We start from the raw sequence: 6,828 nt of genomic DNA on the forward strand, positions 1-6,828 counted from the left end.
GATGGCCATAACTGACTGTGTGTTTGCTGAAAATGTCAGGCAACAGAAACCTGAGAAAGAAGGGGAGCAAGAACCATCATGGAAGGACAGACCCCTGCACGGTATGTACCACCGGCAGATAGAGGAGGTGGCTGATATCCAGAAATCCTACCAGTGGCTGGACAAAGCTGGACTGAAAGACAGCACAGAGGCACTAATCATGGCAGCACAAGAACAAGCTCTGAGCACAAGATCCATAGAGGCTGGGGTCTATCACACCAGGCAAGACCCCAGGTGCAGGCTGTGTAAAGATGCCCCAGAGACAATCCAGCACATAACAGCAGGGTGCAAGATGCTAGCAGGCAAGGCATACATGGAACGCCATAACCAAGTGGCCGGCATAGTGTACAGGAACATCTGTGCCGAGTATAACCTGGAAGTCCCGAGGTCAAAATGGGAGATGCCCCCAAGGGTGGTGGAGAATGACCGAGCTAAGATCCTGTGGGACTTCCAGATACAGACGGACAAAATGGTGGTGGCTAACCAACCGGACATAGTGGTGGTAGACCCCCAAACTAGGCGAGTGGCTCCAGCTGATCCCAGGAACAACATCAGAGATCTCTTTCCAGCAGAGCGCAGTCCTGGGAACAGCTAAGATATTGCGCAGGACCCTGAAGCTCCCAGGCCTCTGGTAGAGGACCCGAGCCTGAAGTCATGATATCGTGGTTTTAGCTGCATGTCAGCCAGTGGTGTTGGAGATCCTTGTAAAAACCAGAGGTGGGAAGTGAAATAAGGACTTAGGTATACTTATTTTTTTTTGTTTGTTTGTCAAATGTCAAGTGGGACAACAGGAAGGTTTAAAATGATTTTTGTGGTGTAATCTGTTTGAGCATAACCTGTTTTATTGTGAAAGGGGGTTCTGAAACAGGAAGTAGACAATAAAGGTAGGAGTTTGAGTGCTCTACAAGGTGTCGCTTGAATCCTTGCCTAAAATCCTTGCCACTTATCCCACTTCTTGCTGCAATCCCGCTTCTGACACATGGTGTCAGAAGCGGGATTGCAGTAAGAAGTGGGATAAGGAGGTTTGAAAGATTTCGACTTGCAAGCAACCTGCACCTTAGCTCAGAGACTAACCAGGTAAACACACTCATCTACTGCATGGGGGATGAAGCAGATGATATCCTCCGAGGGCAAGCTTTATCGGACATACAAAGGCAGCCGTACTAAGCAGTAAGAGACACTTTGGATACGTACTTTGTTCCCAGGAAAAACATTATCTATGAGAGAGCCCGCTTTAATCAAAGAACACAGCAAGCTAATGAGACTGTTGACTCGTTTGTCACCGCACTTTATGCTTTAGCTGAAAACTGCAGTTATGGTGCACTGCACGATGAGTTAATAAGAGATCGCCTCGTCGTGGGTCTGAGGGACATCAGCTTAGCGGAGAGACTTCAAATGGACAAAGATTTGACGTTGGAGAAAGCAGTTAACCAGGCCCGGCAGTCTGAAGTCATCAAAAAACAACAGACAGACATCAGAGGGGAAAATAAGATGGAAATAGATGCTGTGACAGCGAAGCACAGGGAACAAAAGCATTCAACATTCAAACCCCGAAGAGAACGTAAATGCACAACAAAGGACAAAACACCAAATGGGAGATCATGCTACAGGTGTGGGAAAACCCCTGCGCATGGTAAAGGACAATGCCCAGCAAAAGATGCAACATGTCACTCATGTGGTAAAAGAGGACACTTCAGTAAAGTGTGGAAATCTGTTAAATCTGTGCATGTGATAGAAACAGAGAAAAGTGATGATACACCCGTGTTTCTTGGTTCTGTAGACGCAGGTTCAGATCCTTGGTATGCAGATCTCACTATCAGAAACCACAAAGTTAGATTTAAGATAGACACAGGAGCTGACGTCTCTGTTATCCCAGCCCAGATGTATTACTGCATAAACCAAAATGAGACAGAGTTATGTAAACCAGATAGACCATTGTTTGGTCCAGGGGGTACTCCACTTGATGTGTTGGGTATGAGCAGAGAAACAATTTGCAAAGGTGAACAGGGAATACAGGAAAATGTGTACATTATCAAAGATTTGCACATAGCACTGTTAAGCAGGCCAGCAAGTGTCAAGCTGAACCTTGTGTGTAGAGCTGACAGTATTGACATGAATGTGTTGAATGAGAACTACCCAAAGCTGTGTCAGGGATTAGGTTTAATGCAACAACCTTATACGATTAAGTTGAAACCCAATGCTGTGCCTTTTTCCCTGGCCACACCAAGACGGGTCCCCATCCCTTTGTTAGGAAAGGTGAAACAGGAACTGGAAAGAATGGAGTCCATGGGAGTAATCAGCAGAGTTGAAGAACCAACAGAATGGTGTGCAGGTATGGTCCCAGTGCCAACAAAAAACGACTCTGTGCGTATTTGTGTTGACCTCACTCACCTCAATGAAGCAGCGTGCAGAGAAAAGTACATCCTGCCTTCGGTTGAACAGACACTTGGATCCCTGGCGGGAGCAAAAGTCTTCAGTAAGTTAGACGCAAACAGAGGCTTCTGGCAGGTTCCATTGTCACCAGAGTCAGCACACTACACAACGTTCATTACACCCTTTGGGCGCTTCCACTTTAACAGACTTCCCTTTGGAATAGCGTCAGCCCCAGAACATTTTCAGCGTAGAATGTCAGTGATCCTTAATGGGCTGGCAGGGTTGTCAAAAAACCACAAACACTGGACTTGTGAAAATAAACAAAACAAAAAAGATAAACATGGGTTTAAAAGTAAAGGAAAAAAGGTTGAAGAGAAAGAAAAGTTTCTATGAAAGGTTCTAAATGTTCTTGTAAGTTTGATGTTTTCAGCGAAAGGAGGATGTGGTGTAATCTGTTTGAGCATAACCTGTTTTATTGTGAAAGGGGGTTCTGAAACAGGAAGTAGACAATAAAGGTCGGAGTTTGAGTGCTCTACAAGGTGTCGCTTGAATCCTTGCCTAAAACCACGACAATTTTCTGACCACTTTTTGAACTTGTGGAATCAGATTAAGTAAACTTTTGTTGACATCGAAGTCGTAAGAAAGCATTGGGTTGATTTGTGGTTTATGATTTAGAACAAAATAAACACATATTTTTTAAAGAATCAAGTTGGAAGTGCGTTCTGACACAAACCACCTGTTGCCACCTTCAGCCTTTTACTGGAGTACTTTTTGTTTTGACACTTAAAAGGCCGTGACAGGCAGTAAAGTGTCTGTGTGCGGTTTGTCTCAGTGCAGCAGAGCTTGGATTTGACAGGGAGAGAAAAGAAAGAGAGCTAAGTTCACTCAGACATGCAGGAAGACAGGAGAGGACAGGAAGAAGAGAGCTTAGTGTTAAAGGTGTGCTGAGCCACTACACAGTGTCCCCTCACCTGCTAATCCTCACTTTAACCTCCAACTGTTGTCATTGTTGTGACGTGGGCAGACCGTGGGGATATGGGGAATGAGGACCCAGGCGCAGTGCTCTGTGTATAAAGAGTGCGTTTATTTACAGTGATGGAAAAACATGACAATAAATCCCGTGCTCTCCCGGCCTGATCAGCTGCAGGTGTGTCAAGGTCTTCAGGTGTGGCCAAGGGCCACACCCACACACACACCCCTACATGCACATACGTCTACAAGCAGGGAGAAGGAGGGACAGCAATACAAAATACATACTTAATACATAATACATAATATTAGTCCATAACTGCTCAGGGTCCCTGGGTCTGAGCGACCCTGGGACCCTGAAAATTGTAGTTTTTAGGTGTGGAGGCAAAGTCGCCCGCTAACATGTGGAGAGAGAAAACAGGTGTTTTTAAAATTCTCTTTCACTACTTGTGTCCTACAGATTTAAACTAAGTACACTCATTAGAATGAGAAAGTTCTAAATAACTTTGAATACATTTTATATTGTCATGTGCTAATATTATGTCAATACAACAAAAGGTTCAGTTACCTTCGTACAAAAACTGTTCATAGAGCTACTTTATACTTTCTTACTTTGGTACATTTCACAGCTTTTGAGTAAAAAACTTGCTTCAGTACTTCAACTGGAGTATTTTAACCCACGTATCTGTACTTCTGTTTGAGTAAAGAAAGTCTGTACGTTTGCCGCCTCTGGTTAAAACTGATGAGTTATGAAATTTAGGCTACGTCCACGGGTATTTTTGAAAACGCAGATTTTTCTATGCGTTTGCACCTTTCATCCACACGTAAACGGCGTTTTTGGTCACTGAAAACGGAGATTTCTAAAAACGCCTGCCAGGGTGGATATTTTCTAAAACTCCGTTTTTGCATTTAAGTGTGGACAAGAAAAACGGAGAAAAAGCAGCGTCAAAGGTGTGCACCTTTTTTGACGTCACAGTGTGCGCCACGTTATTGTTTCGGTGAAATGGATTTCTACAATACTGTTACTGTTACTTGAACTCTCTGCAGTGTTTAAATGCTTACATACACACACACAGTTACCGTCCCTCCACACATACCACTCGGTTCTGCTTCTATGCCCCATCCCATCCTATTTCCCACCGAGGCTTCTAGTCTTCTGATTGGCCAACATTTCTACACGGTTAGGACTATAGCGCCACCTGCTGCTTTGGCATGTTCATAGCAGGGGCGGATCTAGAGAAATTTTCTTAGGGTGGCATGAGGGTGGCATTTTTTTTTTTTCAAACACTCATGCAGGTGGTTACATATGGTTACATGATTCAAATGCAGTAAGTATGCACGTTTTTCATATAAATATAGTCGATAACTTAATTATTGTCTGTAGCCCACATGATTACACACTAGTTACATAAAACATGTGAGTTTTGATGCTATGTACTGTATAGCCTGTATGATAAATAAATATGTTGCCCAATAAGTATAAACTCCAGAAAGCTACACAACATGGGGCGCTTCATTTACAAACACAAGTCTAACTTGAGTTTCACTGTTTTTGTTAGAAAACAGTCACATTGTTGCAGCTTAAATTACACAAAATGTCAGAAATCTGCACCGTCATGAACAAACATGTAAACCCAATTTTTCATGATTTGTTGGATGAACCCTCTGAGGTCTGAAATACAACCGGCCATTTGTGACTCCTTTTGAGTTTACGTTTGTATTTCACCCTCAGATTGTTTCATTTTATTTTTTCCCCCGTTGCCTTGTTTGGTGTCTTTTAAGCTGAACTGAATTTAGTTGTTTTTTTCACTGACATACTGCATTAGTGTTACTGATCTGAAACCACACAAAGAACTTAAGATCCTAGTAGTATTTTTTACTGTAAAAAAAAAAAACAGTAAATTTTTATAACTTGAAATGCAAATATAAAACGTACATTTTGTAAACATAAACAACTATTTATCTAAAAATGCAGCCGATACACCTGCTGTTTTTCATTTTGTACAACCATTTAAAAATCTTACTAAAACTAAAATGAGAGAACAATCAGGTGTGGCAATAAGATGCCCCACAAATGATGTGTGCCAGTAAAAACAAGTTTGTCCACCAAAAGACAGAAGAGCACAGGGACAAACCTGCAGGCCCGACAACAGCTGGTGTATCACTCCACTGGTTTTCTACTTAGTGACAGTGTTTACAAATGTGCCTCTGTGACATTCATTAGTGCCCTCACTGACACACAAAACAAAATGACTACACAACAGAACAACTACACAACACAACACACTAAGTAAACACTCCACACTAAACGTCACAAATCTGCCACATCTAAACTCTCGCTCTCGCTCTGTCTCGCTCGCCCTGTTACCGTCACTCCCCAAACTTTTCCCTCTTCCTAAACAACCAAATCCCACATGTTGACTTTTTTTTAATTGGTCGACATGGTGCATTTTTCCACCAATAAGAAAGAGGTGGCTTTTTTCCTTTCTTTACTGTTTTCGCGCTGTCTTTACAAAACGCTTAAAACACACACACACACAAACGTGACGACAGTATTTAGAACGAAGCGTGGCTGATATATATGATCATAACTCTGGATTTACTGGCCTGTAATTAAAATTTAAAAACTTTGATGTTGGAACTTTCAATGTGGGCTGAAATAGGCTGCAGCTTGTTGCTGTGTCAGCTTACATCAGTCATGTGATGTGGAGGTGCAGCGTGTCCGTGGACCACAGAGGGTTAATAACACTCACCTTCCTTCCATTTCCACAGTGTAACATCCACCCACCTGTGTAAAAAGCGAAATTCCCATGGTGTTGTTCAAAATGTGCTCTGGCACAATCATAAGCATCGCTTGCTACTGAAAACAAGAAAAAAGCCGGTCCTGCTATGGGCTGAACCATTTGTTACTGGTGCAGGGGTAACACTATGCAATATATTCAGTTTTAGCATTTATATTCACTGCTGACTGTAACTACGCTCAAACTGTTAATGCTGTTTTATTTTAATAAACAACACTGTCATGTGCAAAACTGGGGTGGCACTTGGGGTGGCAAGGGATCATTTTAGGGTGGCACTTGCCACCCCATGCCACACTTCTAGATCCGCCCCTGCTTCCTAGCAGCGTTTTCCTTCATTTCTGCGTTTACGTGTGGACGGGATTATTTTTTAAAACGGAGATTTTAAAATACCCGTGTACGTGTGGACGTAGCCTTAGTCTCTCTGAGCTCCTCGTGTCTAACCCTGCTCACAGGCAGCAGGGCGACGTCACACCGCGCCCCCCCCCCGTGTCGGACTCTGACCTGCAGGGCGGGTGGGGGCTGGGTGGATGGCTGGGACTGTGGGAGGAGGGCGTTGGGTCGGCCTTTGTTATGGCGCCTTCAGCCGTCCAATCCTGACCTGCTGATGTAAACCGGCCTGTGTAAATTTCCCACAATGCCCCTGTGC

General features: G+C 43.5%; 1 long non-coding RNA gene across 2 annotated transcripts; it reads right to left on the bottom strand.

Annotated features, from left to right (window-relative positions):
• Positions 1–1,054: 1,054 nt before the first annotated feature.
• LOC146658286 (uncharacterized) lies at positions 1,055–6,710 on the bottom strand. 2 transcript variants are annotated; one of them, XR_014914156.1, is made up of 4 exons: positions 6,135–6,710; positions 3,384–3,476; positions 2,431–2,493; positions 1,055–2,307 (listed from the first exon to the last, which is right to left on the bottom strand). It is a non-coding gene; the product is annotated as an uncharacterized LOC146658286 (long non-coding RNA). The 2 variants fall into 2 exon arrangements; XR_014914155.1 differs by having other exon boundaries at positions 1,055–2,493.
• Between the last annotated feature and the right edge of the window lie 118 nt (positions 6,711–6,828).

Source organism: Rhamphochromis longiceps, linkage group LG12, assembly GCF_057381845.1.
Source record: "Rhamphochromis longiceps isolate RC_006_pf linkage group LG12, R_longiceps_female_GT1.1, whole genome shotgun sequence".
In the NCBI taxonomy this organism is placed as follows: domain Eukaryota; kingdom Metazoa; phylum Chordata; class Actinopteri; order Cichliformes; family Cichlidae; genus Rhamphochromis; species Rhamphochromis longiceps.